The sequence below is a fragment of the Haemaphysalis longicornis genome, unplaced genomic scaffold (genome assembly GCF_048455015.1).
Source record: "Haemaphysalis longicornis isolate Haplotype H1 unplaced genomic scaffold, Haemaphysalis longicornis Haplotype H1 scaffold_2, whole genome shotgun sequence".
NCBI lineage: Eukaryota > Metazoa > Arthropoda > Arachnida > Ixodida > Ixodidae > Haemaphysalis > Haemaphysalis longicornis.
In genome coordinates, this window is record NW_027526295.1 from 76,990,635 (window position 1) to 77,016,321 (window position 25,687).

The window sequence follows — 25,687 nt, forward strand, 5'->3', positions numbered from 1 at the left end:
CAGGCATGTAGGGGCTCGGCCCGGCACTACACACAACACCACACCGTCTCCGTACTGGATGAGTTCTGGAAGAGAGTCCGGCACGACCCCCTCCCGCAGGGTCATTCTGACGGTGCGGATTGTCGAGTCTGGCAGACTAAACCCTGCGACTCTCCATTCCTCCCTTTTCATCTCCTTCACCTCGCCGAACTCGCTAAGAATCCTCGCCAGTCGCTCGTCGGGGTCGTCAAACGGCACCCAGTGCAATTTGACAGTCATGTCCTGCCTCGCTGGATCGATGACAGCACAATGCCGCCCCTTCACTCGTAAACTTCCGCTCATGACGAGCTTCTCCTTCGCCTCCTTCGTGCGTAACTTTACCAACCAAACGTGGCTCATTTGGAATGGCCCGATGCCACTCACCGCCTTGATCACTCCAAGCTCCTCCAGCGGTGAGCGGAAATCCTCGATCCTGTACGGCCGTCCTTCGAGGTCGCAGTGCAGTACGACGCACGCCTTCATGCCTTCGCTGGAGGGAAGCGCGGGTAGGAGAAATCGGTACCCGGCGGGCGGGCCGCTCGGCGGCGAAACCGGTCCGGCGCCTCCGCTCGCCCTTACTCCTGCGGAGCTAGCCATCGCGCGACCGCTCCCTACGAGAACCGGTCGGCGAGTGAGCATGGTATGGCCGATGGCGAGAATCGAAGCCTTACGTGCCTTTTTATAACACATTACACCAACAACCAGCATCTCTACCATTTCACCTGTTGTTCGGCAGGACACACGGCCGCCGCAACACATCACTCCATATCCTAGGGATCCCGCGACGTCGCACGAAGCCCTCAAGTCGCCGAACATTGCTGCGCGCACTTGGGGAACACTTTTGGAAACGAATGTGGCCTTGAGTCGTTGTGGTCACGCTGGCTAGACGTTGGGGAATGCTTCCGTTTGTCGCACATTAGCCGCAGGTGCTCCGGAAGTGCGAAATGCCTGCTTTCACGACCTTCGAGGGGCAGATAGAAAGACGAGTCAGTCACAGGTAATCCGCCGCGCCCAACGAAGGGTGGAAAATCGGCTAACTCGCCCGCTGCGCTGCGGCGAAGCATCATCTAGTGGTCCTTCCGCGCCCCCGCCACCGCCAGGGGGCAAACGAAACTTGGTGGGGGAAAAAAAAATAGAAACAACTCTTTGAACGCAAATTAATACGGAAAGTTTTAAAAAGCAAAAGAGGATGCCATCGGCACTCGGTGTTCCCAGGTGGTCTCCCTCCAAAGTACTGACCGAGCCCAATGCTGCTTAGCTTCGGTGATCGGACGAGAACCGGCGTATTCAGCATGGTATGGCCGATGGCGAGAATCGAAGCCTTACGTGCCTTTTTATAACACATTACACCAACAACCAGCATCTCTACCATTTCACCTGTTGTTCGGCAGGACACACGGCCGCCGCAACACATCACTCCATATCCTAGGGATCCCGCGACGTCGCACGAAGCCCTCAAGTCGCCGAACATTGCTGCGCGCACTTGGGGAACACTTTTGGAAACGAATGTGGCCTTGAGTCGTTGTGGTCACGCTGGCTAGACGTTGGGGAATGCTTCCGTTTGTCGCACATTAACCGCAGGTGCTCCGGAAGTGCGAAATGCCTGCTTTCACGACCTTCGAGGGGCAGATAGAAAGACGAGTCAGTCACAGGTAATCCGCCGCGCCCAACGAAGGGTGGAAAATCGGCTAACTCGCCCGCTGCGCTGCGGCGAAGCATCATCTAGTGGTCCTTCCGCGCCCCCGCCACCGCCAGGGGGCAAACGAAACTTGGTGGGGAAAAAAAAAATAGAAACAACTCTTTGAACGCAAATTAATACGGAAAGTTTTAAAAAGCAAAAGAGGATGCCATCGGCACTCGGTGTTCCCAGGTGGTCTCCATCCCAAGTACTGACCGAGCCCAATGCTGCTTAGCTTCGGTGATCGGACGAGAACCGGCGTATTCAGCATGGTATGGCCGATGGCGAGAATCGAAGCCTTACGTGCCTTTTTATAACACATTACACCAACAACCAGCATCTCTATCATTTCACCTGTTGTTCGGCAGGACACACGGCCGCCGCAACACATCACTCCATATCCTAGGGATCCCGCGACGTCGCACGAAGCCCTCAAGTCGCCGAACATTGCTGCGCGCACTTGGGGAACACTTTTGGAAACGAATGTGGCCTTGAGTCGTTGTGGTCACGCTGGCTAGACGTTGGGGAATGCTTCCGTTTGTCGCACATTAGCCGCAGGTGCTCCGGAAGTGCGAAATGCCTGCTTTCACGACCTTCGAGGGGCAGATAGAAAGACGAGTCAGTCACAGGTAATCCGCCGCGCCCAACGAAGGGTGGAAAATCGGCTAACTCGCCCGCTGCGCTGCGGCGAAGCATCATCTAGTGGTGCTTCCGCGCCCCCGCCACCGCCAGGGGGCAAACGAAACTTGGTGGGGGAAAAAAAATAGAAACAACTCTTTGAACGCAAATTAATACGGAAAGTTTTAAAAAGCAAAAGAGGATGCCATCGGCACTCGGTGTTCCCAGGTGGTCTCCCTCCCAAGTACTGACCGAGCCCAATGCTGCTTAGCTTCGGTCATCGGACGAGAACCGGCGTATTCAGCATGGTATGGCCGATGGCGAGAATCGAAGCCTTACGTGCCTTTTTATAACACATTACACCAACAACCAGCATCTCTACCATTTCACCTGTTGTTCGGCAGGACACACGGCCGCCGCAACACATCACTCCATATCCTAGGGATCCCGCGACGTCGCACGAAGCCCTCAAGTCGCCGAACATTGCTGCGCGCACTTGGGGAACACTTTTGGAAACGAATGTGGCCTTGAGTCGTTGTGGTCACGCTGGCTAGACGTTGGGGAATGCTTCCGTTTGTCGCACATTAGCCGCAGGTGCTCCGGAAGTGCGAAATGCCTGCTTTCACGACCTTCGAGGGGCAGATAGAAAGACGAGTCAGTCACAGGTAATCCGCCGCGCCCAACGAAGGGTGGAAAATCGGCTAACTCGCCCGCTGCGCTGCGGCGAAGCATCATCTAGTGGTCCTTCCGCGCCCCCGCCACCGCCAGGGGGCAAACGAAACTTGGTGGGGGAAAAAAAAATAGAAACAACTCTTTGAACGCAAATTAATACGGAAAGTTTTAAAAAGCAAAAGAGGATGCCATCGGCACTCGGTGTTCCCAGGTGGTCTCCCTCCAAAGTACTGACCGAGCCCAATGCTGCTTAGCTTCGGTGATCGGACGAGAACCGGCGTATTCAGCATGGTATGGCCGATGGCGAGAATCGAAGCCTTACGTGCCTTTTTATAACACATTACACCAACAACCAGCATCTCTACCATTTCACCTGTTGTTCGGCAGGACACACGGCCGCCGCAACACATCACTCCATATCCTAGGGATCCCGCGACGTCGCACGAAGCCCTCAAGTCGCCGAACATTGCTGCGCGCACTTGGGGAACACTTTTGGAAACGAATGTGGCCTTGAGTCGTTGTGGTCACGCTGGCTAGACGTTGGGGAATGCTTCCGTTTGTCGCACATTAACCGCAGGTGCTCCGGAAGTGCGAAATGCCTGCTTTCACGACCTTCGAGGGGCAGATAGAAAGACGAGTCAGTCACAGGTAATCCGCCGCGCCCAACGAAGGGTGGAAAATCGGCTAACTCGCCCGCTGCGCTGCGGCGAAGCATCATCTAGTGGTCCTTCCGCGCCCCCGCCACCGCCAGGGGGCAAACGAAACTTGGTGGGGAAAAAAAAAATAGAAACAACTCTTTGAACGCAAATTAATACGGAAAGTTTTAAAAAGCAAAAGAGGATGCCATCGGCACTCGGTGTTCCCAGGTGGTCTCCATCCCAAGTACTGACCGAGCCCAATGCTGCTTAGCTTCGGTGATCGGACGAGAACCGGCGTATTCAGCATGGTATGGCCGATGGCGAGAATCGAAGCCTTACGTGCCTTTTTATAACACATTACACCAACAACCAGCATCTCTATCATTTCACCTGTTGTTCGGCAGGACACACGGCCGCCGCAACACATCACTCCATATCCTAGGGATCCCGCGACGTCGCACGAAGCCCTCAAGTCGCCGAACATTGCTGCGCGCACTTGGGGAACACTTTTGGAAACGAATGTGGCCTTGAGTCGTTGTGGTCACGCTGGCTAGACGTTGGGGAATGCTTCCGTTTGTCGCACATTAGCCGCAGGTGCTCCGGAAGTGCGAAATGCCTGCTTTCACGACCTTCGAGGGGCAGATAGAAAGACGAGTCAGTCACAGGTAATCCGCCGCGCCCAACGAAGGGTGGAAAATCGGCTAACTCGCCCGCTGCGCTGCGGCGAAGCATCATCTAGTGGTGCTTCCGCGCCCCCGCCACCGCCAGGGGGCAAACGAAACTTGGTGGGGGAAAAAAAATAGAAACAACTCTTTGAACGCAAATTAATACGGAAAGTTTTAAAAAGCAAAAGAGGATGCCATCGGCACTCGGTGTTCCCAGGTGGTCTCCCTCCCAAGTACTGACCGAGCCCAATGCTGCTTAGCTTCGGTCATCGGACGAGAACCGGCGTATTCAGCATGGTATGGCCGATGGCGAGAATCGAAGCCTTACGTGCCTTTTTATAACACATTACACCAACAACCAGCATCTCTACCATTTCACCTGTTGTTCGGCAGGACACACGGCCGCCGCAACATATCACTCCATATCCTAGGGATCCCGCGACGTCGCACGAAGCCCTCAAGTCGCCGAACATTGCTGCGCGCACTTGGGGAACACTTTTGGAAACGAATGTGGCCTTGAGTCGTTGTGGTCACGCTGGCTAGACGTTGGGGAATGCTTCCGTTTGTCGCACATTAGCCGCAGGTGCTCCGGAAGTGCGAAATGCCTGCTTTCACGACCTTCGAGGGGCAGATAGAAAGACGAGTCAGTCGCAGGTAATCCGCCGCGCCCAACGAAGGGTGGAAAATCGGCTAACTCGCCCGCTGCGCTGCGGCGAAGCATCATCTAGTGGTCCTTCCGCGCCCCCGCCACCGCCAGGGGGCAAACGAAACTTGGTGGGGGAAAAAAAATAGAAACAACTCTTTGAACGCAAATTAATACGGAAAGTTTTAAAAAGCAAAAGAGGATGCCATCGGCACTCGGTGTTCCCAGGTGGTCTCCCTCCCAAGTACTGACCGAGCCCAATGCTGCTTAGCTTCGGTGATCGGACGAGAACCGGCGTATTCAGCATGGTATGGCCGATGGCGAGAATCGAAGCCTTACGTGCCTTTTTATAACACATTACACCAACAACCAGCATCTCTACCATTTCACCTGTTGTTCGGCAGGACACACGGCCGCCGCAACACATCACTCCATATCCTAGGGATCCCGCGACGTCGCACGAAGCCCTCAAGTCGCCGAACATTGCTGCGCGCACTTGGGGAACACTTTTGGAAACGAATGTGGCCTTGAGTCGTTGTGGTCACGCTGGCTAGACGTTGGGGAATGCTTCCGTTTGTCGCACATTAGCCGCAGGTGCTCCGGAAGTGCGAAATGCCTGCTTTCACGACCTTCGAGGGGCAGATAGAAAGACGAGTCAGTCACAGGTAATCCGCCGCGCCCAACGAAGGGTGGAAAATCGGCTAACTCGCCCGCTGCGCTGCGGCGAAGCATCATCTAGTGGTCCTTCCGCGCCCCCGCCACCGCCAGGGGGCAAACGAAACTTGGTGGGGAAAAAAAAAATAGAAACAACTCTTTGAACGCAAATTAATACGGAAAGTTTTAAAAAGCAAAAGAGGATGCCATCGGCACTCGGTGTTCCCAGGTGGTCTCCCTCCCAAGTACTGACCGAGCCCAATGCTGCTTAGCTTCGGTGATCGGACGAGAACCGGCGTATTCAGCATGGTATGGCCGATGGCGAGAATCGAAGCCTTACGTGCCTTTTTATAACACATTACACCAACAACCAGCATCTCTACCATTTCATCCGTTGTTCGGCAGGACACACGGCCGCCGCAACACATCACTCCATATCCTAGGGATCCCGCGACGTCGCACGAAGCCCTCAAGTCGCCGAACATTGCTGCGCGCACTTGGGGAACACTTTTGGAAACGAATGTGGCCTTGAGTCGTTGTGGTCACGCTGGCTAGACGTTGGGGAATGCTTCCGTTTGTCGCACATTAGCCGCAGGTGCTCCGGAAGTGCGAAATGCCTGCTTTCACGACCTTCGAGGGGCAGATAGAAAGACGAGTCAGTCACAGGTAATCCGCCGCGCCCAACGAAGGGTGGAAAATCGGCTAACTCGCCCGCTGCGCTGCGGCGAAGCATCATCTAGTGGTCCTTCCGCGCCCCCGCCACCGCCAGGGGGCAAACGAAACTTGGTGGGGGAAAAAAAAATAGAAACAACTCTTTGAAGGCAAATTAATACGGAAAGTTTTAAAAAGCAAAAGAGGATGCCATCGGCACTCCGTGTTCCCAGGTGGTCTCCCTCCCAAGTACTGACCGAGCCCAATGCTGCTTAACTTCGGTGATCGGACGAGAACCGGCGTATTCAGCATGGTATGGCCGATGGCGAGAATCGAAGCCTTACGTGCCTTTTTATAACACATTACACCAACAACCAGCATCTCTACCATTTCACCTGTTGTTCGGCAGGACACACGGCCGCCGCAACACATCACTCCATATCCTAGGGATCCCGCGACGTCGCACGAAGCCCTCAAGTCGCCGAACATTGCTGCGCGCACTTGGGGAACACTTTTAGAAACGAATGTGGCCTTGAGTCGTTGTGGTCACGCTGGCTAGACGTTGGGGAATGCTTCCGTTTGTCGCACATTAGCCGCAGGTGCTCCGGAAGTGCGAAATGCCTGCTTTCACGACCTTCGAGGGGCAGATAGAAAGACGAGTCAGTCACAGGTAATCCGCCGCGCCCAACGAAGGGTGGAAAATCGGCTAACTCGCCCGCTGCGCTGCGGCGAAGCATCATCTAGTGGTCCTTCCGCGCCCCCGCCACCGCCTGGGGGCAAACGAAACTTGGTGGGGGAAAAAAAAATAGAAACAACTCTTTGAACGCAAATTAATACGGAAAGTTTTAAAAAGCAAAAGAGGATGCCACCAGCACTCGGTGTTCCCAGGTGGTCTCCCTCCCAAGTACTGACCGAGCCCAATGCTGCTTAGCTTCGGTGATCGGACGAGAACCGGCGTATTCAGCATGGTATGGCCGATGGCGAGAATCGAAGCCTTACGTGCCTTTTTATAACACATTACACCAACAACCAGCATCTCTACCATTTCACCTGTTGGTCGGCAGGACACACGGCCGCCGCAACACATCACTCCATATCCTAGGGATCCCGCGACGTCGCACGAAGCCCTCAAGTCGCCGAACATTGCTGCGCGCACTTGGGGAACACTTTTGGAAACGAATGTGGCCTTGAGTCGTTGTGGTCACGCTGGCTAGACGTTGGGGAATGCTTCCATTTGTCGCACATTAGCCGCAGGTGCTCCGGAAGTGCGAAATGCCTGCTTTCACGACCTTCGAGGGGCAGAGAGAAAGACGAGTCAGTCACAGGTAATCCGCCGCGCCCAACGAAGGGTGGAAAATCGGCTAACTCGCCCGCTGCGCTGCGGCGAAGCATCATCTAGTGGTCCTTCCGCGCCCCCGCCACCGCCAGGGGCAAACGAAACTTGGTGGGGGAAAAAAAAAATAGAAACAACTCTTTGAACGCAAATTAATACGGAAAGTTTTAAAAAGCAAAAGAGGATGCCATCGGCACTCGGTGTTCCCAGGTGGTCTCCCTCCCAAGTACTGACCGAGCCCAATGCTGCTTAGCTTCGGTGATCGGACGAGAACCGGCGTATTCAGCATGGTATGGCCGATGGCGGGAATCGAAGCCTTACGTGCCTTTTTATAACACATTACACCAACAACCAGCATCTCTACCATTTCACCTGTTGTTCGGCAGGACACACGGCCGCCGCAACACATCACTCCATATCCTAGGGATCCCGCGACGTCGCACGAAGCCCTCAAGTCGCCGAACATTGCTGCGCGCACTTGGGGAACACTTTTGGAAACGAATGTGGCCTTGAGTCGTTGTGGTCACGCTGGCTAGACGTTGGGGAATGCTTCCGTTTGTCGCACATTAGCCGCAGGTGCTCCGGAAGTGCGAAATGCCTGCTTTCACGACCTTCGAGGGGCAGATAGAAAGACGAGTCAGTCACAGGTAATCCGCCGCGCCCAACGAAGGGTGGGAAATCGGCTAACTCGCCCGCTGCGCTGCGGCGAAGCATCATCTAGTGGTCCTTCCGCGCCCCCGCCACCGCCAGGGGGCAAACGAAACTTGGTGGGGAAAAAAAAATAGAAACAACTCTTTGAACGCAAATTAATACGGAAAGTTTTAAAAAGCAAAAGAGGATGCCATCGGCACTCGGTGTTCCCAGGTGGTCTCCCTCCCAAGTACTGACCGAGCCCAATGCTGCTTAGCTTCGGTGATCGGACGAGAACCGGCGTATTCAGAATGGTATGGCCGATTTTTTTTTTTCTTTATTGCCGTACAAAGCATAACAAAATAAAACTATACAAACACTAACTGCACCAGTTATACCTGGAGAACCAGTGCACTTTCATCTTAATCAGTTCACTGAACAATGACAACGCTTCCTCGTCCACTTTTTCCTTTTCCATCACTTCACGTATTCTTGACACACTTTCGACAAAGTACTCTTGAACAGACCGGGCCCTTGGGTCGCTGTTTCTGACAGCCATACGGCTCCGCCAGATACTATGCAGCCCCAAGAGCATGATCGCGTCGTATGGGTATTCGTTATTTACAACTGGAAGAAACCGGATCCCGTAGGCGTCTATTGGGAGGTCCTTCTGCAGCGTGCGCTGAAGGACGTCCCAATAAAACACGGCGTCCCAACAGTCAATAAACACATGCTCTACGGTCTCCGGCTTCTTGCACAACGTGCAGTCTGTGCCCCATGGCACGAGCATACCTTTCTCCTGCATCCACACTAGTACTGGTAGCGTGCCAGAATGTAGGTTAAAAAAGAAAGTCTTTACTCCCGGCGGCAACCACATCTTTTTTACGCGTTTTAGCACATTCTGGCCGGGGCGGCCTGCGTACATACTTCTATAAAAAGGAACAGGGAAAACAACACCCACTAAGTCTTTATACAAAACACGTCTACTAACACTGCTCAAGTACTCTAACGAAAACCTACATGCTAAAAAATTAAAAGACAACACAACCTCCCGCAGATAACGCGACGACACTCTCGACATTCCCACACACGATGACACAACGAAGTTGGGGAGTTCGCCAGCCAACATGACCTGCATGTACGTGCGTAGGAATGGGTCGTTTTCATCCCTGAGGAACATGAAACGCGAAACGACCTGTCTCAAGAATAGGTGCCCCAGACCGACACCTCCACTGCCCACCGTACGAAACAAGTTTGTTCTCGCTGTGCGCTCCCACGCTGAGTTCCACACAAATGTGGCGAACACGCGGTGGAACAGCTGAAGATTTGCTCTCGTGCAAAACAACGCCTGTAGCACGTACCAAACCTTTGCCGCCAGGAAAACGTTACAAACCGTGGCACGGGCAAAAATTGACAGATCTCTCCCCGCCCACCGCTCTGTCTGGGCCCGAGCCTCTGACGCCTTTTCGTTCCAAAATTTAGTGTTTTCTTTGTACCGGTCTAAAGGTACGCCTAGGTACGTAGTTGGTGTAGTCTCCCAGCGAATATTCTCGAAAACAGTGGGAGGCTCATCCCACACCCCATGCCACACCCCCATGCACTTATCCCTGTTTATTACACTTCCGCTCATATCGCAATATCTCTGTGTGATGGACAGAGCCCCGCGAACACTTTCTTCGTCTGTGGCAAAAATAGCCACATCATCTGCATATGCTAGTATGCGCACCTCACTCGACTCTACCTCAAAACCATTGACCTTGTCGCTACTTAGAATTTTCCTGCACAAGGGCTCCAAGAACAAGGAAAACAACAACGGCGACATCGGACAACCCTGCCTGACAGACGAGCGGACATCTATGCGCCTCGAAAGCTCGCCATTAACTATGAGACTCGTTGTACAGTTTAAATACGCCATACGCACTCCCTTACACAGCACTGATCCCAGCCCCACATACTCTAAGATAGAAAAAAGAACTTCGTGCGGGACGCGATCAAAGGCTTTCGAGAGATCAATTTGCAACATAGCTACTCTGAGAGCCTCGCTATCGCAATATTCAAAAATGCTTCTTGCAACGTGGATGTTCGTGAATATTGACCTGCCTTTTATACCACACGTTTGGTGGCCTCCTACGATATTTCCTATTACAGTTTGCAACCTATTTGCGAGGACCTTCATGAATATTTTATAGTCTACATTGGTGAGTGTTATCGGCCTATAGCCATTTACATTCTTCAGTTTCACTTCATCTTCACACTTGGGGAACAAAATTGTCTGTGCTCTAGAAAAAGAAACTGGCAACGCCCCCTTCTCCAACGCTTCAGAGAACACTCTTTGCAAGGCGGATGCCGTTTCACATTTAAATTCCTTATAGAAAGCGGCCGTGAGGCCGTCAGGGCCTGGCGATTTACCTGGATTCAAGTCTTCTATAGCCTTAATTATCTCTGCAACACTAACTTCTAGTTCCAACGATTCTGTTTCTACAGACTCTAGTTTCGGTAAACAAGATAGGAATTCTGCCTCAAACCCACTTTTGGAGGGGCTCTGTAGAGAAAAGAGCTGAGCATAGTGCTCCTCGAAAGCTTTCTGGATGGACTCCTGGTCGTTTCTCACCATGCCTTTGTATTCTATTTCGGTTATTTCGTTTTTGCGCGCGTACAGCTTCTCGTCTGATAAGGCTCGTTTGGTTGGCGCTTCTCCTCCTAACAATTTCTCTGACCTCGCCCGGATAACTGCACCTTTGTATTTTTGTTCATCTATTAGTTCTAATTTATGCTTTATGTCTCTAACATCTGCTGTGAAGGTATCATACCTATCTTCTTCTACTCTAAGTAATTTCGCCAAGTGCTGTCTTAAACTATTTTCCTCCTTACGAGCTTGGCATTGAATTACACTGCCCCTTTCTATAGCTTTCATTTTTACACTCTGTTTAAAAAGCTCCCACTTCTCTTCACTACTCCTGCTATCGTCTGATGACAATGATACAATAGCTTCCCTCGTCGACTCAACAAACCCCTCATCCTCTAGTAATCGAGCATTAAATTTCCACGTTTCATAGCAGAGCCTCCTCTTTTTCTTTTGCCCTAATGTAACTGTGACCAGGCTATGGTCACTGAAGGACACCGGTTCGACGGAATAATTATTACAGAGTACTGCTAATTCTACCGACACATAAATCCTGTCAAGTCGCGCTTGGCTAACCCCCTGATGGTGGGTAAAACTGCTACATTTTCCTCCCCTGGCAAGGTGCGCGGCGTCGGCCAACTGTAACCGCGCTATCAATCCAGCGAGAAAGTCGGCACTCTCATCCCTACGCTTTACACCACCCAGGCGGTCGTCGTCCTCCCACACACAGTTGAAATCCCCCAAAACAAAAATATGTCTGTTACAATCTATAAGGGGCTCGATGTCCCGAAAAAATTCCAGCCTCTCCTTGACCTTCGTAGGGGCATACAGACACACAACGCGACAGCTATAAATGCCCCTAGAAAAATCACATACAATAAATCTACCTTGGTCGCCTACAACAACACTCTGAACATCAATGCCGGCCGCAATTCTAACAAATACGCAGCAGCCTGCAGAGTTTCCAGATGCATGGCTAACACAAACGTTAAAACGCGCTCGAAACGGGGCAACCATGCCGTCTGTACCGCTTTCGCTATCTACCTTGGTCTCTTGGATGGCGACCACGTCCAAGTCTCTCTCGTGAAGCAGCCGCCGCACCTGGTATTGTCTTCGCCTGCAGCTCAGTCCACGCACATTAAGCGTGCCCACACGTAGTGGGCCGCCAAAAGACGACACTCCTGACGCAAGCACGCGAGAGATTGTTCACACTCGCACACCCCTTGACCACCCGAAACCTGCACGACGACTCACTTTTGGCTGGGCGGCGGATGTTCACCCGCGCTGTCGCCTGTTGCTGGGAGTTCGCGATCACGACACGCCGTTCTCGGGGTAGGAAGGTATTTCCCCTTCTTCCCCGTCGCCGTCTTCCATTCATGTTCGAGGCTCCGCAGCCGTTGCGCCGCGACAACCTCCTCTCCTTTCTCGCGGGGACGCTTCGCGCTGGCCTGCGACACTTCCATGGCAACCCCGCTGTCGCTATCCTCCTCTCCGGTCTGTCTCACCTCCTCTTCCTGTACATCCTCGCTCTCCTCCAGCATTGGGTTTGCAGGCGCTCCCTCCTGCTCCTTTTCGCCATGCTTTCCGGCTTCCTCGGTGTCTCCCTCGGCCGTAGCTGCTTTCGCGGCCATCTTGGCTCCGTCGTCGTTCGTTGTTGTTTCGGTGGTCTCCGCCGGAGGTGTAATTCCGGCACTGTTGCGCTCGTTGTTGGGCGCGCTCGACGACGCGGTCGCCGCGTTCTCCGCTTCCTCCTCGTCCATGAGGTTGCTCGTGGTGTCACTCGCTCGCCCATTGCCGGCTACGCGCGCATACGTGCGCACGCAGTCCTGACGAGTGTGCCCAAACCCGCGACACTTCACACACTGCGGGGTCTGGCAGTCGCGCCTGATGTGGCCCCTCATCCTGCATCGCAGGCACGTGGGGGCTCGACCCGGCACTACACACAACACTGACCCTTCCCCGTACGCGAACAGCTCGGGGATTGAGTCCGGCGTGATGCCTTCGTGAAGGGTCATTCGCACAGTCCTCGTTGTAGAATCAGGCAGGTCAAAACCCGCCACCTTCCACTCTTCTCTCTTGATTTCCTTTACTTCTCCAAACTCGCACAAAATATCTCGAACCGCTTCATCTGGGTCGTCAAAGGGCACCCAGTGCACCTTTACAGTTACTTCTTGCCTCGCTGGGTCTATTACTGCGCAATAGCGCCCCTTCACCTGAAAGCCACCGCTCCTAACGAGCGTCTCTTTCGCCTCCGCCGTTCGTAACTTAACAAGCCACACGTGGCTCATCTGATACGGCCCTATGCCGCTTACCGCTCTGATGACGCCAAGCTCCTCGAGGGGGGGCCCGAAAGTCTTCGATGCGGTAGGGCCTTCCTTCCAAGTCGCAATGGAGAACGACGCACGCCTGCATCGAAGGCCTCGCCGCGATCGTCGGCAGAAGGACGCGGTAGCCGGCGGGCCGGCCGGCCGCCCGCGAAACCGGTCCGGCGCCTCCGCTCGCCCGTATTCCTGCGGAGCTAGCCATCGCGCGACCGCTCCCTACGAGAACCGGTCGGCGAGTGCCCAGCATGGTATGGCCGATGGCGAGAATCGAAGCCTTACGTGCCTTTTTATAACACATTACACCAACAACCAGCATCTCTACCATTTCACCTGTTGTTCGGCAGGACACACGGCCGCCGCAACACATCACTCCATATCCTAGGGATCCCGCGACGTCGCACGAAGCCCTCAAGTCGCCGAACATTGCTGCGCGCACTTGGGGAACACTTTTGGAAACGAATGTGGCCTTGAGTCGTTGTGGTCACGCTGGCTAGACGTTGGGGAATGCTTCCGTTTGTCGCACATTAGCCGCAGGTGCTCCGGAAGTGCGAAATGCCTGCTTTCACGACCTTCGAGGGGCAGATAGAAAGATGAGTCAGTCACAGGTAATCCGCCGCGCCCAACGAAGGGTGGAAAATCGGCTAACTCGCCCGCTGCGCTGCGGCGAAGCATCATCTAGTGGTCCTTCCGCGCCCCCGCCACCGCCAGGGGGCAAACGAAACTTGGTGGGGAAAAAAAAAATAGAAACAACTCTTTGAACGCAAATTAATACGGAAAGTTTTAAAAAGCAAAAGAGGATGCCATCGGCACTCGGTGTTCCCAGGTGGTCTCCCTCCCAAGTACTGACCGAGCCCAATGCTGCTTAGCTTCGGTGATCGGACGAGAACCGGCGCATTCAGCATGGTATGGCCGATGGCGAGAATCGAAGCCTTACGTGCCTTTTTATAACACATTACACCAACAACCAGCATCTCTACCATTTCACCTGTTGTTCGGCAGGACACACGGCCGCCGCAACACATCACTCCATATCCTAGGGATCCCGCGACGTCGCACGAAGCCCTCAAGTCGCCGAACATTGCTGCGCGCACTTGGGGAACACTTTTGGAAACGAATGTGGCCTTGAGTCGTTGTGGTCACGCTGGCTAGACGTTGGGGAATGCTTCCGTTTGTCGCACATTAGCCGCAGGTGCTCCGGAAGTGCGAAATGCCTGCTTTCACGACCTTCGAGGGGCAGATAGAAAGACGAGTCAGTCACAGGTAATCCGCCGCGCCCAACGAAGGGTGGAAAATCGGCTAACTCGCCCGCTGCGCTGCGGCGAAGCATCATCTAGTGGTCCTTCCGCGCCCCCGCCACCGCCAGGGGGCAAACGAAACTTGGTGGGGGAAAAAAAAAATAGAAACAACTCTTTGAACGCAAATTAATACGGAAAGTTTTAAAAAGCAAAAGAGGATGCCATCGGCACTCGGTGTTCCCAGGTGGTCTCCCTCCCAAGTACTGACCGAGCCCAATGCTGCTTAGCTTCGGTGATCGGACGAGAACCGGCGTATTCAGCATGGTATGGCCGATGGCGAGAATCGAAGCCTTACGTGCCTTTTTATAACACATTACACCAACAACCAGCATCTCTACCATTTCACCTGTTGTTCGGCAGGACACACGGCCGCCGCAACACATCACTCCATATCCTAGGGATCCCGCGACGTCGCACGAAGCCCTCAAGTCGCCGAACATTGCTGCGCGCACTTGGGGAACACTTTTGGAAACGAATGTGGCCTTGAGTCGTTGTGGTCACGCTGGCTAGACGTTGGGGAATGCTTCCGTTTGTCGCACATTAGCCGCAGGTGCTCCGGAAGTGCGAAATGCCTGCTTTCACGACCTTCGAGGGGCAGATAGAAAGACGAGTCAGTCACAGGTAATCCGCCGCGCCCAACGAAAAGTGGAAAATCGGCTAACTCGCCCGCTGCGCTGCGGCGAAGCATCAATCATCTAGTGGTCCTTCCGCGCCCCCGCCACCGCCAGGGGGCAAACGAAACTTGGTGGGGGAAAAAAAAATAGAAACAACTCTTTGAACGCAAATTAATACGGAAAGTTTTAAAAAGCAAAAGAGGATGCCATCGGCACTCGGTGTTCCCAGGTGGTCTCCCTCCCAAGTACTGACCGAGCCCAATGCTGCTTAACTTGGGTGATCGGACGAGAACCGGCGTATTCAGCATGGTATGGCCGATGGCGAGAATCGAAGCCTTACGTGCCTTTTTATAACACATTACACCAACAACCAGCATCTCTACCATTTCACCTGTTGTTCGGCAGGACACACGGCCGCCGCAACACATCACTCCATATCCTAGGGATCCCGCGACGTCGCACGAAGCCCTCAAGTCGCCGAACATTGCTGCGCGCACTTGGGGAACACTTTTGAAAACGAATGTGGCCTTGAGTCGTTTTGGTCACGCTGGCTAGACGTTGGGGAATGCTTCCGTTTGTCGCACATTAGCCGCAGGTGCTCCGGAAGTGCGAAATGCCTGCTTTCACGACCTTCGAGGGGCAGATAGAAAGACGAGTCAGTCACAGGTAATCCGCCGCGCCCAACGAAGGGTGGAAAATCGGCTAACTCGCCCGCTGCGCTGCGGCGAAGCATCATCTAGTGGTCCTTCCGCGCCCCCGCCACCGCCAGGGGGCAAACGAAACTTGGTGGGGGAAAAAAAAATAGAAACAACTCTTTGAACGCAAATCAATACGGAAAGTTTTAAAAAGCAAAAGAGGATGCCATCGGCACTCGGTGTTCCCAGGTGGTCTCCCTCCCAAGTACTGACCGAGCCCAATGCTGCTTAGCTTCGGTGATCGGACGAGAACCGGCGTATTCAGCATGGTATGGCCGATGGCGAGAATCGAAGCCTTACGTGCCTTTTTATAACACATTACACCAACAACCAGCATCTCTACCATTTCACCTGTTGTTCGGCAGGACACACGGCCGCCGCAACACATCACTCCATATCCCAGGGATCCCGCGACGTCGCACGAAGCCCTCAAGTCGCCGAACATTGCTGCGCGCACTTGGGGAACACTTTTGGAAACGAATGTGGCCTTGAGTCGTTGTGGTCACGCTGGCTAGACGTTGGGGAATGCTTCCGTTTGTCGCACATTAGCCGCAGGTGCTCCGGAAGTGCGAAATGCCTGCTTTCACGACCTTCGAGGGGCAGATAGAAAGACGAGTCAGTCACAGGTAATCCGCCGCGCCCAACGAAGGGTGGAAAATCGGCTAACTCGCCCGCTGCGCTGCGGCGAAGCATCATCTAGTGGTCCTTCCGCGCCCCCGCCACCGCCAGGGGGCAAACGAAACTTGGTGGGGGAAAAAAAAAATAGAAACAACTCTTTGAACGCAAATTAATACGGAAAGTTTTAAAAAGCAAAAGAGGATGCCATCGGCACTCGGTGTTCCCAGGTGGTCTCCCTCCCAAGTACTGACCGAGCCCAATGCTGCTTAGTTTCGGTGATCGGACGAGAACCGGCGTATTCAGCATGGTATGGCCGATGGCGAGAATCGAAGCCTTACGTGCCTTTTTATAACACATTACACCAACAACCAGCATCTCTACCATTTCACCTGTTGTTCGGCAGGACACACGGCCGCCGCAACACATCACTCCATATCCTAGGGATTCCGCGACGTCGCACGAAGCCCTCAAGTCGCCGAACATTGCTGCGCGCACTTGGGGAACACTTTTGGAAACGAATGTGGCCTTGAGTCGTTGTGGTCACGCTGGCTAGACGTTGGGGAATGCTTCCGTTTGTCGCACATTAGCCGCAGGTGCTCCGGAAGTGCGAAATGCCTGCTTTCACGACCTTCGAGGGGCAGATAGAAAGACGAGTCAGTCACAGGTAATCCGCCGCGCCCAACGAAGGGTGGAAAATCGGCTAACTCGCCCGCTGCGCTGCGGCGAAGCATCATCTAGTGGTCCTTCCGCGCCCCCGCCACCGCCAGGGAGCAAACGAAACTTGGTGGGGAAAAAAAAAAAAAACAACTCTTTGAACGCAAATTAATACGGAAAGTTTTAAAAAGCAAAAGAGGATGCCATCGGCACTCGGTGTTCCCAGGTGGTCTCCCTCCCAAGTACTGACCGAGCCCAATGCTGCTTAGCTTCGGTGATCGGACGAGAACCGGCGTATTCAGCCTGGTATGGCCGATGGCGAGAATCGAAGCCTTACGTGCCTTTTTATAACACATTACACCAACAACCAGCATCTCTACCATTTCACCTGTTGTTCGGCAGGACACACGGCCGCCGCTACACATCACTCCATATCCTAGGGATCCCGCGACGTCGCACGAAGCCCTCAAGTCGCCGAACATTGCTGCGCGCACTTGGGGAACACTTTTGGAAACGAATGTGGCCTTGAGTCGTTGTGGTCACGCTGGCTAGACGTTGGGGAATGCTTCCGTTTGTCGCACATTAGCCGCAGGTGCTCCGGAAGTGTGAAATGCCTGCTTTCACGACCTTCGAGGGGCAGATAGAAAGACGAGTCAGTCACAGGTAATCCGCCGCGCCCAACGAAGGGTGGAAAATCGGCTAACTCGCCCGCTGCGCTGCGGCGAAGCATCATCTAGTGGTCCTTCCGCGCCCCCGCCACCGCCAGGGGGCAAACGAAACTTGGTGGGGGAAAAAAATAGAAACAACTCTTTGAACGCAAATTAATACGGAAAGTTTTAAAAAGCAAAAGAGGATGCCATCGGCACTCGGTGTTCCCAGGTGGTCTCCCTCCCAAGTACTGACCGAGCCCAATGCTGCTTAGCTTCGGTGATCGGACGAGAACCGGCGTATTCTGCATGGTATGGCCGATGGCGAGAATAGAAGCCTTACGTGCCTTTTTATAACACATTACACCAACAACCAGCATCTCTACCATTTCACCTGTTGTTCGGCAGGACACACGGCCGCCGCAACACATCACTCCATATCCTAGGGATCTCGCGACGTCGCACGAAGCCCTCAAGTCGCCGAACATTGCTGCGCGCACTTGGGGAACACTTTTGGAAACGAATGTGGCCTTGAGTCGTTGTGGTCACGCTGGCTAGACGTTGGGGAATGCTTCCGTTTGTCGCACATTAGCCGCAGGTGCTCCGGAAGTGCGAAATGCCTGCTTTAACGACCTTCGAGGGGCAGATAGAAAGACGAGTCAGTCACAGGTAATCCGCCGCGCCCAACGAAGGGTGGAAAATCGGCTAACTCGCCCGCTGCGCTGCGGCGAAGCATCATCTAGTGGTCCTTCCGCGCCCCCGCCACCGCCAGGGGGCAAACGAAACTTGGTGGGGGAAAAAAAATAGAAACAACTCTTTGAACGCAAATTAATACGGAAAGTTTTAAAAAGCAAAAGAGGATGCCATCGGCACTCGGTGTTCCCAGGTGGTCTCCCTCCCAAGTACTGACCGAGCCCAATGCTGCTTAGCTTCGGTGATCGGACGAGAACCGGCGTATTCAGCATGGTATGGCCGATGGCGAGAATCGAAGCCTTACGTGCCTTTTTATAACACATTACACCAACAACCAGCATCTCTACCATTTCACCTGTTGTTCGGCAGGACACACGGCCGCCGCAACACATCACTCCATATCCTAGGGATCCCGCGACGTCGCACGAAGCCCTCAAGTCGCCGAACATTGCTGCGCGCACTTGGGGAACACTTTTGGAAACGAATGTGGCCTTGAGTCGTTGTGGTCACGCTGGCTAGACGTTGGGGAATGCTTCCGTTTGTCGCACATTAGCCGCAGGTGCTCCGGAAGTGTGAAATGCCTGCTTTCACGACCTTCGAGGGGCAGATAGAAAGACGAGTCAGTCACAGGTAATCCGCCGCGCCCAACGAAGGGTGGAAAATCGGCTAACTCGCCCGCTGCGCTGCGGCGAAGCATCATCTAGTGGTCCTTCCGCGCCCCCGCCACCGCCAGGGGGCAAACGAAACTTGGTGGGGGAAAAAAAATAGAAACAACTCTTTGAACGCAAATTAATACGGAAAGTTTTAAAAAGCAAAAGAGGATGCCATCGGCACTCGGTGTTCCCAGGTGGTCTCCCTCCCAAGTACTGACCGAGCCCAATGCTGCTTAGCTTCGGTGATCGGACGAGAACCGGCGTATTCTGCATGGTATGGCCGATGGCGAGAATAGAAGCCTTACGTGCCTTTTTATAACACATTACACCAACAACCAGCATCTCTACCATTTCACCTGTTGTTCGGCAGGACACACGGCCGCCGCAACACATCACTCCATATCCTAGGGATCTCGCGACGTCGCACGAAGCCCTCAAGTCGCCGAACATTGCTGCGCGCACTTGGGGAACACTTTTGGAAACGAATGTGGCCTTGAGTCGTTGTGGTCACGCTGGCTAGACGTTGGGGAATGCTTCCGTTTGTCGCACATTAGCCGCAGGTGCTCCGGAAGTGCGAAATGCCTGCTTTCACGACCTTCGAGGGGCAGATAGAAAGACGAGTCAGTCACAGGTAATCCGCCGCGCCCAACGAAGGGTGGAAAATCGGCTAACTCGCCCGCTGCGCTGCGGCGAAGCATCATCTAGTGGTCCTTCCGCGCCCCCGCCACCGCCAGGGGGCAAACGAAACTTGGTGGGGGAAAAAAAATAGAAACAACTCTTTGAACGCAAATTAATACGGAAAGTTTTAAAAAGCAAAAGAGGATGCCATCGGCACTCGGTGTTCCCAGGTGGTCTCCCTCCCAAGTACTGACCGAGCCCAATGCTGCTTAGCTTCGGTGATCGGACGAGAACCGGCGTATTCAGCATGGTATGGCCGATGGCGAGAATCGAAGCCTTACGTGCCTTTTTATAACACATTACACCAACAACCAGCATCTCTACCATTTCACCTGTTGTTCGGCAGGACACACGGCCGCCGCAACACATCACTCCATATCCTAGGGATCCCGCGACGTCGCACGAAGCCCTCAAGTCGCCGAACATTGCTGCGCGCACTTGGGGAACACTTTTGGAAACGAATGTGGCCTTGAGTCGTTGTGGTCACGCTGGCTAGACGTTGGGGAATGCTTCCGTTTGTCGCACATTAGCCGCAGGTGCTCCGGAAGTGCGAAATGCCTGCTTTTATGACCTTCGAGGGGCAGATAGAAAGACGAGTCAGTCACAGGTAATCCGCCGCGCCCAACGAAGGGTGGAAAATCGGCTAACTCGCCCGCTGCGCTGCGGCGAAGCATCATCTAGTGGTCCTTCCGCGCCCCCGCCACCGCCAGGGGGCAAACGAAACTTGGTGGGGGAAAAAAAATAGAAACAACTCTTTGAACGCAAATTAATACGGAAAGTTTTTAAAAGCAAAAGAGGATGCCATCGGCACTCGGTGTTCCCAGGTGGTCTCCCTCCCAAGTACTGACCGAGCCCAATGCTGCTTAGCTTCGGTGATCGGACGAGAACCGGCGTATTCAGCATGGTATGGCCGATGGCGAGAATCGAAGCCTTACGTGCCTTTTTATAACACATTACACCAACAACCAGCATCTCTAAGGTTTCACCTGCTGTTCGGCAGGACACACGGCCGCCGCAACACATCACTCCATATCCTAGGGATCCCGCGACGTCGCACGAAGCCCTCAAGTCGCCGAACATTGCAGCGCGCACTTGGGGAACACTTTTGGAAACGAATGTGGCCTTGAGTCGTTGTGGTCACGCTGGCTAGACGTTGGGGAATGCTTTCGTTTGTCGCACATTAGCCGCAGGTGCTCCGGAAGTGCGAAATGCCTGCTTTCACGACCTTCGAGGGGCAGATAGAAAGACGAGTCAGTCACAGGTAATCCGCCGCGCCCAACGAAGGGTGGAAAATCGGCTAACTCGCCCGCTGCGCTTCGGCGAAGCATCATCTAGTGGTCCTTCCGCGCCCCCGCCACCACCAGGGGGCAAACGAAACTTGGTGGGGGAAAAAAAAATAGAAACAACTCTTTGAACGCAAATTAATACGGAAAGTTTTAAAAAGCAAAAGAGGATGCCATCGGCACTCGGTGTTCCCAGGTGGTCTCCCTCCCAAGTACTGACCGAGCCCAATGCTGCTTAGCTTCGGTGATCGGACGAGAACCGGCGTATTCAGCATGGTATGGCCGATGGCGAGAATCGAAGCCTTACGTGCCTTTTTATAACACATTACACCAACAACCAGCATCTCTACCATTTCACCTGTTGTTCGGCAGGACACACGGCCGCCGCAACACATCACTCCATATCCTAGGGATCCCGCGACATCGCACGAAGCCCTCAAGTCGCCGAACATTGCTGCGCGCACTTGGGGAACACTTTTGGAAACGAATGTGGCCTTGAGTCGTTGTGGTCACGCTGGCTAGACGTTGGGGAATGCTTCCGTTTGTCGCACATTAGCCGCAGGTGCTCCGGAAGTGTGAAATGCCTGCTTTCACGACCTTCGAGGGGCAGATAGAAAGACGAGTCAGTCACAGGTAATCCGCCGCGCCCAACGAAGGGTGGAAAATCGGCTAACTCGCCCGCTGCGCCGCGGCGAAGCATCATCTAGTGGTCCTTCCGCGCCCCCGCCACCGCCAGGGGGCAAACGAAACTTGGTGGGGGAAAAAAAAATAGAAACAACTCTTTGAACGCAAATTAATACGGAAAGTTTTAAAAAGCAAAAGAGGATGCCATCGGCACTCGGTGTTCCCAGGTGGTCTCCCTCCCAAGTACTGACCGAGCCCAATGCTGCTTAACTTCGGTGATCGGACGAGAACCGGCGTACTCAGCATGGTATGGCCGATGGCGAGAATCGAAGCCTTACGTGCATTTTTATAACACATTACACCAACAACCAGCATCTCTACCATTTCACCTGTTGTTCGGCAGGACACACGGCCGCCGCAACACATCACTCTATATCCTAGGGATCCCGCGACGTCGCACGAAGCCCTCAAGTCGCCGAACATTGCTGCGCGCACTTGGGGAACACTTTTGGAAACGAATGTGGCCTTGAGTCGTTGTGGTCACGCTGGCTAGACGTTGGGGAATGCTTCCGTTTGTCGCACATTAGCCGCAGGTGCTCCAGAAGTGCGAAATGCCTGCTTTCACGACCTTCGAGGGGCAGATAGAAAGACGAGTCAGTCACAGGTAATCCGCCGCGCCCAACGAAGGGTGGAAAATCGGCTAACTCGCCCGCTGCGCTGCGGCGAAGCATCATCTAGTGGTCCTTCCGCGCCCCCGCCACCGCCAGGGGGCAAACGAAACTTGGTGGGGAAAAAAAAAATAGAAACAACTCTTTGAACGCAAATTAATACGGAAAGTTTTAAAAAGCAAAAGAGGATGCCATCGGCACTCGGTGTTCCCAGGTGGTCTCCCTCCCAAGTACTGACCGAGCCCAATGCTGCTTAGCTTCGGTGATCGGACGAGAACCGGCGTATTCAGCATGGTATGGCCGATGGCGAGAATCGAAGCCTTACGTGCCTTTTTATAACACATTACACCAACAACCAGCATCTCTACCATTTCACCTGTTGTTCGGCAGGACACACGGCCGCCGCAACACATCACTCCATATCCTAGGGATCCCGCGACGTCGCACGAAGCCCTCAAGTCGCCGAACATTGCTGCGCGCACTTGGGGAACACTTTTGGAAACGAATGTGGCCTTGAGTCGTTGTGGTCACGCTGGCTAGACGTTGGGGAATGCTTCCGTTTGTCGCACATTAGCCGCAGGTGCTCCGGAAGTGCAAAATGCCTGCTTTCACGACCTTCGAGGGGCAGATAGAAAGACGAGTCAGTCACAGGTAATCCGCCGCGCCCAACGAAGGGTGGAAAATCGGCTAACTCGCCCGCTGCGCTGCGGCGAAGCATCATCTAGTGGTCCTTCCGCGCCCCCGCCACCGCCAGGGGGCAAACGAAACTTGGTGGGGGAAAAAAAAATAGAAACAACTCTTTGAACGCAAATTAATACGGAAAGTTTTAAAAAGCAAAAGAGGATGCCATCGGCACTCGGTGTTCCCAGGTGGTCTCCCTCCCAAGTACTGACCGAGCCCAATGCTGCTTAACTTCGGTGATCGGACGAGAACCCGCGTATTCAGCATGGTATGGCCGATGGCGAGAATCGAAGCCTTACGTGCTTTTTATAACACATTACACCAACAACCAGCATCTCTACCATTTCACCTGTTGTTCGGCAGGACACACGGCCGCCGCAACACATCACTCCATATCCTAGGGATCCCGCGACGTCGCACGAAGCCCTCAAGTCGCCGAACATTGCTGCGCGCACTTGGGGAACACTTTTGGAAACGAATGTGGCCTTGAGTCGTTGTGGTCACGCTGGCTAGACGTTGGGGAATGCTTCCGTTTGTCGCACATTAGCCGCAGGTGCTCCGGAAGTGCGAAATGCCTGCTTTCACGACCTTCGAGGGGCAGATAGAAAGACGAGTCAGTCACAGGTAATCCGCCGCGCCCAACGAAGGGTGGAAAATCGGCTAACTCGCCCGCTGCGCTGCGGCGAAGCATCATCTAGTGGTCCTTCCGCGCCCCCGCCACCGCCATGGGGCAAACGAAACTTGGTGGGGAAAAAAAAAATAGAAACAACTCTTTGAACGCAAATTAATACGGAAAGTTTTAAAAAGCAAAAGAGGATGCCATCGGCACTCGGTGTTCCCAGGTGGTCTCCCTCCCAAGTACTGACCGAGCCCAATGCTGCTTAGCTTCGGTGATCGGACGAGAACCGGCGTATTCAGCATGGTATGGCCGATGGCGAGAATCGAAGCCTTACGTGCCTTTTTATAACACATTACACCAACAACCAGCATCTCTACCATTTCACCTGTTGTTCGGCAGGACACACGGCCGCCGCAACACATCACTCCATATCCTAGGGATCCCGCGACGTCGCACGAAGCCCTCAAGTCGCCGAACATTGCTGCGCGCACTTGGGGAACACTTTTGGAAACGAATGTGGCCTTGAGTCGTTGTGGTCACGCTGGCTAGACGTTGGGGAATGCTTCCGTTTGTCGCACATTAGCCGCAGGTGCTCCGGAAGTGCGAAATGCCTGCTTTCACGACCTTCGAGGGGCAGATAGAAAGACGAGTCAGTCACAGGTAATCCGCCGCGCCCAACGAAGGGTGGAAAATCGGCTAACTCGCCCGCTGCGATGCGGCAAAGCATCATCTAGTGGTCCTTCCGCGCCCCCGCCACCGCCAGGGGGCAAACGAAACTTGGTGGGGGAAAAAAAAATAGAAACAACTCTTTGAACGCAAATTAATACGGAAAGTTTTAAAAAGCAAAAGAGGATGCCATCGGCACTCGGTGTTCCCAGGTGGTCTCCCTCCCAAGTACTGACCGAGCCCAATGCTGCTTAACTTCGGTGATCGGACGAGAACCGGCGTATTCAGCATGGTATGGCCGATGGCGAGAATCGAAGCCTTACGTGCCTTTTTATAACACATTACACCAACAACCAGCATCTCTACCATTTCACCTGTTGTTCGGCAGGACACACGGCCGCCGCAACACATCACTCCATATCCTAGGGATCCCGCGACGTCGCACGAAGCCCTCAAGTCGCCGAACATTGCTGCGCGCACTTGGGGAACACTTTTGGAAACGAATGTGGCCTTGAGTCGTTGTGGTCACGCTGGCTAGACGTTGGGGAATGCTTCCGTTTGTCGCACATTAGCCACAGGTGCTCCGGAAGTGCGAAATGCCTGCTTTCACGACCTTCGAGGGGCAGATAGAAAGACGAGTCAGTCACAGGTAATCCGCCGCGCCCAACGAAGGGTGGAAAATCGGCTAACTCGCCCGCTGCGCTGCGTCGAAGCATCATCTAGTGGTCCTTCCGCGCCCCCGCCACCGCTAGGGGGCAAACGAAACTTGGTGAGGAAAAAAAAATAGAAACAACTCTTTGAACGCAAATTAATACGGAAAGTTTTAAAAAGCAAAAGAGGATGCCATCGGCACTCGGTGTTCCCAGGTGGTCTCCCTCCCAAGTACCGACCGAGCCCAATGCTGCTTAGCTTCGGTGATCGGATGAGAACCGGTGTATTCAGCATGGTATGGCCGATGGCGAGAATCGAAGCCTTACGTGCCTTTTTATAACACATTACACCAACAACCAGCATCTCTACCATTTCACCTGTTGTTCGGCAGGACACACGGCCGCCGCAACACATCACTCCATATCCTAGGGATCCCGCGACGTCGCACGAAGCCCTCAAGTCGCCGAACATTGCTGCGCGCACTTGGGGAACACTTTTGGAAACGAATGTGGCCTTGAGTCGTTGTGGTCACGCTGGCTAGACGTTGGGGAATGCTTCCGTTTGTCGCACATTAGCCGCAGGTGCTCCGGAAGTGCGAAATGCCTGCTTTCACGACCTTCGAGGGGCAGATAGAAAGACGAGTCAGTCACAGGTAATCCGCCGCGCCCAACGAAGGGTGGAAAATCGGCTAACTCGCCCGCTGCGCTGCGGCGAAGCATCATCTAGTGGTCCTTCCGCGCCCCCGCCACCGCTAGGGGGCAAACGAAACTTGGTGAGGAAAAAAAAATAGAAACAACTCTT

General features: G+C 53.9%; 29 non-coding genes and 1 pseudogene across 29 annotated transcripts; all 30 read right to left on the reverse strand.

Annotated features, from left to right (window-relative positions):
• Nucleotides 1–1,208: 1,208 nt before the first annotated feature.
• LOC144171072 (5S ribosomal RNA) lies at nt 1,209–1,327 on the reverse strand. Its single transcript, XR_013322804.1, has one exon. It is a non-coding gene; the product is annotated as a 5S ribosomal RNA (ribosomal RNA).
• Nucleotides 1,328–1,863: 536 nt separating this feature from the next.
• Nucleotides 1,864–1,982, reverse strand: LOC144171139 (5S ribosomal RNA). The gene has a single exon (XR_013322869.1). It is a non-coding gene; the product is annotated as a 5S ribosomal RNA (ribosomal RNA).
• Nucleotides 1,983–2,517: 535 nt separating this feature from the next.
• On the reverse strand, nt 2,518–2,636 carry LOC144171133 (5S ribosomal RNA). Its single transcript, XR_013322863.1, has one exon. It is a non-coding gene; the product is annotated as a 5S ribosomal RNA (ribosomal RNA).
• Nucleotides 2,637–3,172: 536 nt separating this feature from the next.
• LOC144171073 (5S ribosomal RNA) lies at nt 3,173–3,291 on the reverse strand. Its single transcript, XR_013322805.1, has one exon. It is a non-coding gene; the product is annotated as a 5S ribosomal RNA (ribosomal RNA).
• A 536-nt stretch (nt 3,292–3,827) lies between these two features.
• Nucleotides 3,828–3,946, reverse strand: LOC144171141 (5S ribosomal RNA). Its single transcript, XR_013322870.1, has one exon. It is a non-coding gene; the product is annotated as a 5S ribosomal RNA (ribosomal RNA).
• Nucleotides 3,947–4,481: 535 nt separating this feature from the next.
• On the reverse strand, nt 4,482–4,600 carry LOC144171134 (5S ribosomal RNA). Its single transcript, XR_013322864.1, has one exon. It is a non-coding gene; the product is annotated as a 5S ribosomal RNA (ribosomal RNA).
• Nucleotides 4,601–5,135: 535 nt separating this feature from the next.
• On the reverse strand, nt 5,136–5,254 carry LOC144170979 (5S ribosomal RNA). The gene has a single exon (XR_013322714.1). It is a non-coding gene; the product is annotated as a 5S ribosomal RNA (ribosomal RNA).
• Nucleotides 5,255–5,790: 536 nt separating this feature from the next.
• On the reverse strand, nt 5,791–5,909 carry LOC144170980 (5S ribosomal RNA). The gene has a single exon (XR_013322715.1). It is a non-coding gene; the product is annotated as a 5S ribosomal RNA (ribosomal RNA).
• A 536-nt stretch (nt 5,910–6,445) lies between these two features.
• On the reverse strand, nt 6,446–6,564 carry LOC144171106 (5S ribosomal RNA). The gene has a single exon (XR_013322836.1). It is a non-coding gene; the product is annotated as a 5S ribosomal RNA (ribosomal RNA).
• Nucleotides 6,565–7,100: 536 nt separating this feature from the next.
• On the reverse strand, nt 7,101–7,219 carry LOC144171093 (5S ribosomal RNA). Its single transcript, XR_013322824.1, has one exon. It is a non-coding gene; the product is annotated as a 5S ribosomal RNA (ribosomal RNA).
• A 536-nt stretch (nt 7,220–7,755) lies between these two features.
• LOC144170981 (5S ribosomal RNA) lies at nt 7,756–7,874 on the reverse strand. The gene has a single exon (XR_013322716.1). It is a non-coding gene; the product is annotated as a 5S ribosomal RNA (ribosomal RNA).
• Nucleotides 7,875–8,409: 535 nt separating this feature from the next.
• Nucleotides 8,410–8,528, reverse strand: LOC144171187 (5S ribosomal RNA; annotated as a pseudogene).
• A 5,417-nt stretch (nt 8,529–13,945) lies between these two features.
• Nucleotides 13,946–14,064, reverse strand: LOC144170976 (5S ribosomal RNA). Its single transcript, XR_013322711.1, has one exon. It is a non-coding gene; the product is annotated as a 5S ribosomal RNA (ribosomal RNA).
• Nucleotides 14,065–14,601: 537 nt separating this feature from the next.
• On the reverse strand, nt 14,602–14,720 carry LOC144170982 (5S ribosomal RNA). Its single transcript, XR_013322717.1, has one exon. It is a non-coding gene; the product is annotated as a 5S ribosomal RNA (ribosomal RNA).
• Nucleotides 14,721–15,260: 540 nt separating this feature from the next.
• LOC144171114 (5S ribosomal RNA) lies at nt 15,261–15,379 on the reverse strand. Its single transcript, XR_013322844.1, has one exon. It is a non-coding gene; the product is annotated as a 5S ribosomal RNA (ribosomal RNA).
• Nucleotides 15,380–15,915: 536 nt separating this feature from the next.
• On the reverse strand, nt 15,916–16,034 carry LOC144170984 (5S ribosomal RNA). The gene has a single exon (XR_013322718.1). It is a non-coding gene; the product is annotated as a 5S ribosomal RNA (ribosomal RNA).
• Nucleotides 16,035–16,571: 537 nt separating this feature from the next.
• On the reverse strand, nt 16,572–16,690 carry LOC144171122 (5S ribosomal RNA). The gene has a single exon (XR_013322853.1). It is a non-coding gene; the product is annotated as a 5S ribosomal RNA (ribosomal RNA).
• A 534-nt stretch (nt 16,691–17,224) lies between these two features.
• On the reverse strand, nt 17,225–17,343 carry LOC144171119 (5S ribosomal RNA). The gene has a single exon (XR_013322850.1). It is a non-coding gene; the product is annotated as a 5S ribosomal RNA (ribosomal RNA).
• A 534-nt stretch (nt 17,344–17,877) lies between these two features.
• On the reverse strand, nt 17,878–17,996 carry LOC144171110 (5S ribosomal RNA). Its single transcript, XR_013322841.1, has one exon. It is a non-coding gene; the product is annotated as a 5S ribosomal RNA (ribosomal RNA).
• A 535-nt stretch (nt 17,997–18,531) lies between these two features.
• Nucleotides 18,532–18,650, reverse strand: LOC144170985 (5S ribosomal RNA). Its single transcript, XR_013322719.1, has one exon. It is a non-coding gene; the product is annotated as a 5S ribosomal RNA (ribosomal RNA).
• A 535-nt stretch (nt 18,651–19,185) lies between these two features.
• On the reverse strand, nt 19,186–19,304 carry LOC144171111 (5S ribosomal RNA). Its single transcript, XR_013322842.1, has one exon. It is a non-coding gene; the product is annotated as a 5S ribosomal RNA (ribosomal RNA).
• A 535-nt stretch (nt 19,305–19,839) lies between these two features.
• Nucleotides 19,840–19,958, reverse strand: LOC144170986 (5S ribosomal RNA). The gene has a single exon (XR_013322720.1). It is a non-coding gene; the product is annotated as a 5S ribosomal RNA (ribosomal RNA).
• A 535-nt stretch (nt 19,959–20,493) lies between these two features.
• Nucleotides 20,494–20,612, reverse strand: LOC144170987 (5S ribosomal RNA). Its single transcript, XR_013322721.1, has one exon. It is a non-coding gene; the product is annotated as a 5S ribosomal RNA (ribosomal RNA).
• A 536-nt stretch (nt 20,613–21,148) lies between these two features.
• LOC144170989 (5S ribosomal RNA) lies at nt 21,149–21,267 on the reverse strand. The gene has a single exon (XR_013322723.1). It is a non-coding gene; the product is annotated as a 5S ribosomal RNA (ribosomal RNA).
• A 536-nt stretch (nt 21,268–21,803) lies between these two features.
• Nucleotides 21,804–21,922, reverse strand: LOC144171075 (5S ribosomal RNA). The gene has a single exon (XR_013322807.1). It is a non-coding gene; the product is annotated as a 5S ribosomal RNA (ribosomal RNA).
• Nucleotides 21,923–22,458: 536 nt separating this feature from the next.
• On the reverse strand, nt 22,459–22,577 carry LOC144170990 (5S ribosomal RNA). The gene has a single exon (XR_013322724.1). It is a non-coding gene; the product is annotated as a 5S ribosomal RNA (ribosomal RNA).
• A 536-nt stretch (nt 22,578–23,113) lies between these two features.
• On the reverse strand, nt 23,114–23,232 carry LOC144171086 (5S ribosomal RNA). Its single transcript, XR_013322817.1, has one exon. It is a non-coding gene; the product is annotated as a 5S ribosomal RNA (ribosomal RNA).
• A 535-nt stretch (nt 23,233–23,767) lies between these two features.
• Nucleotides 23,768–23,886, reverse strand: LOC144170991 (5S ribosomal RNA). The gene has a single exon (XR_013322725.1). It is a non-coding gene; the product is annotated as a 5S ribosomal RNA (ribosomal RNA).
• A 536-nt stretch (nt 23,887–24,422) lies between these two features.
• LOC144171204 (5S ribosomal RNA) lies at nt 24,423–24,541 on the reverse strand. The gene has a single exon (XR_013322883.1). It is a non-coding gene; the product is annotated as a 5S ribosomal RNA (ribosomal RNA).
• Nucleotides 24,542–25,076: 535 nt separating this feature from the next.
• Nucleotides 25,077–25,195, reverse strand: LOC144170988 (5S ribosomal RNA). The gene has a single exon (XR_013322722.1). It is a non-coding gene; the product is annotated as a 5S ribosomal RNA (ribosomal RNA).
• Between the last annotated feature and the right edge of the window lie 492 nt (nt 25,196–25,687).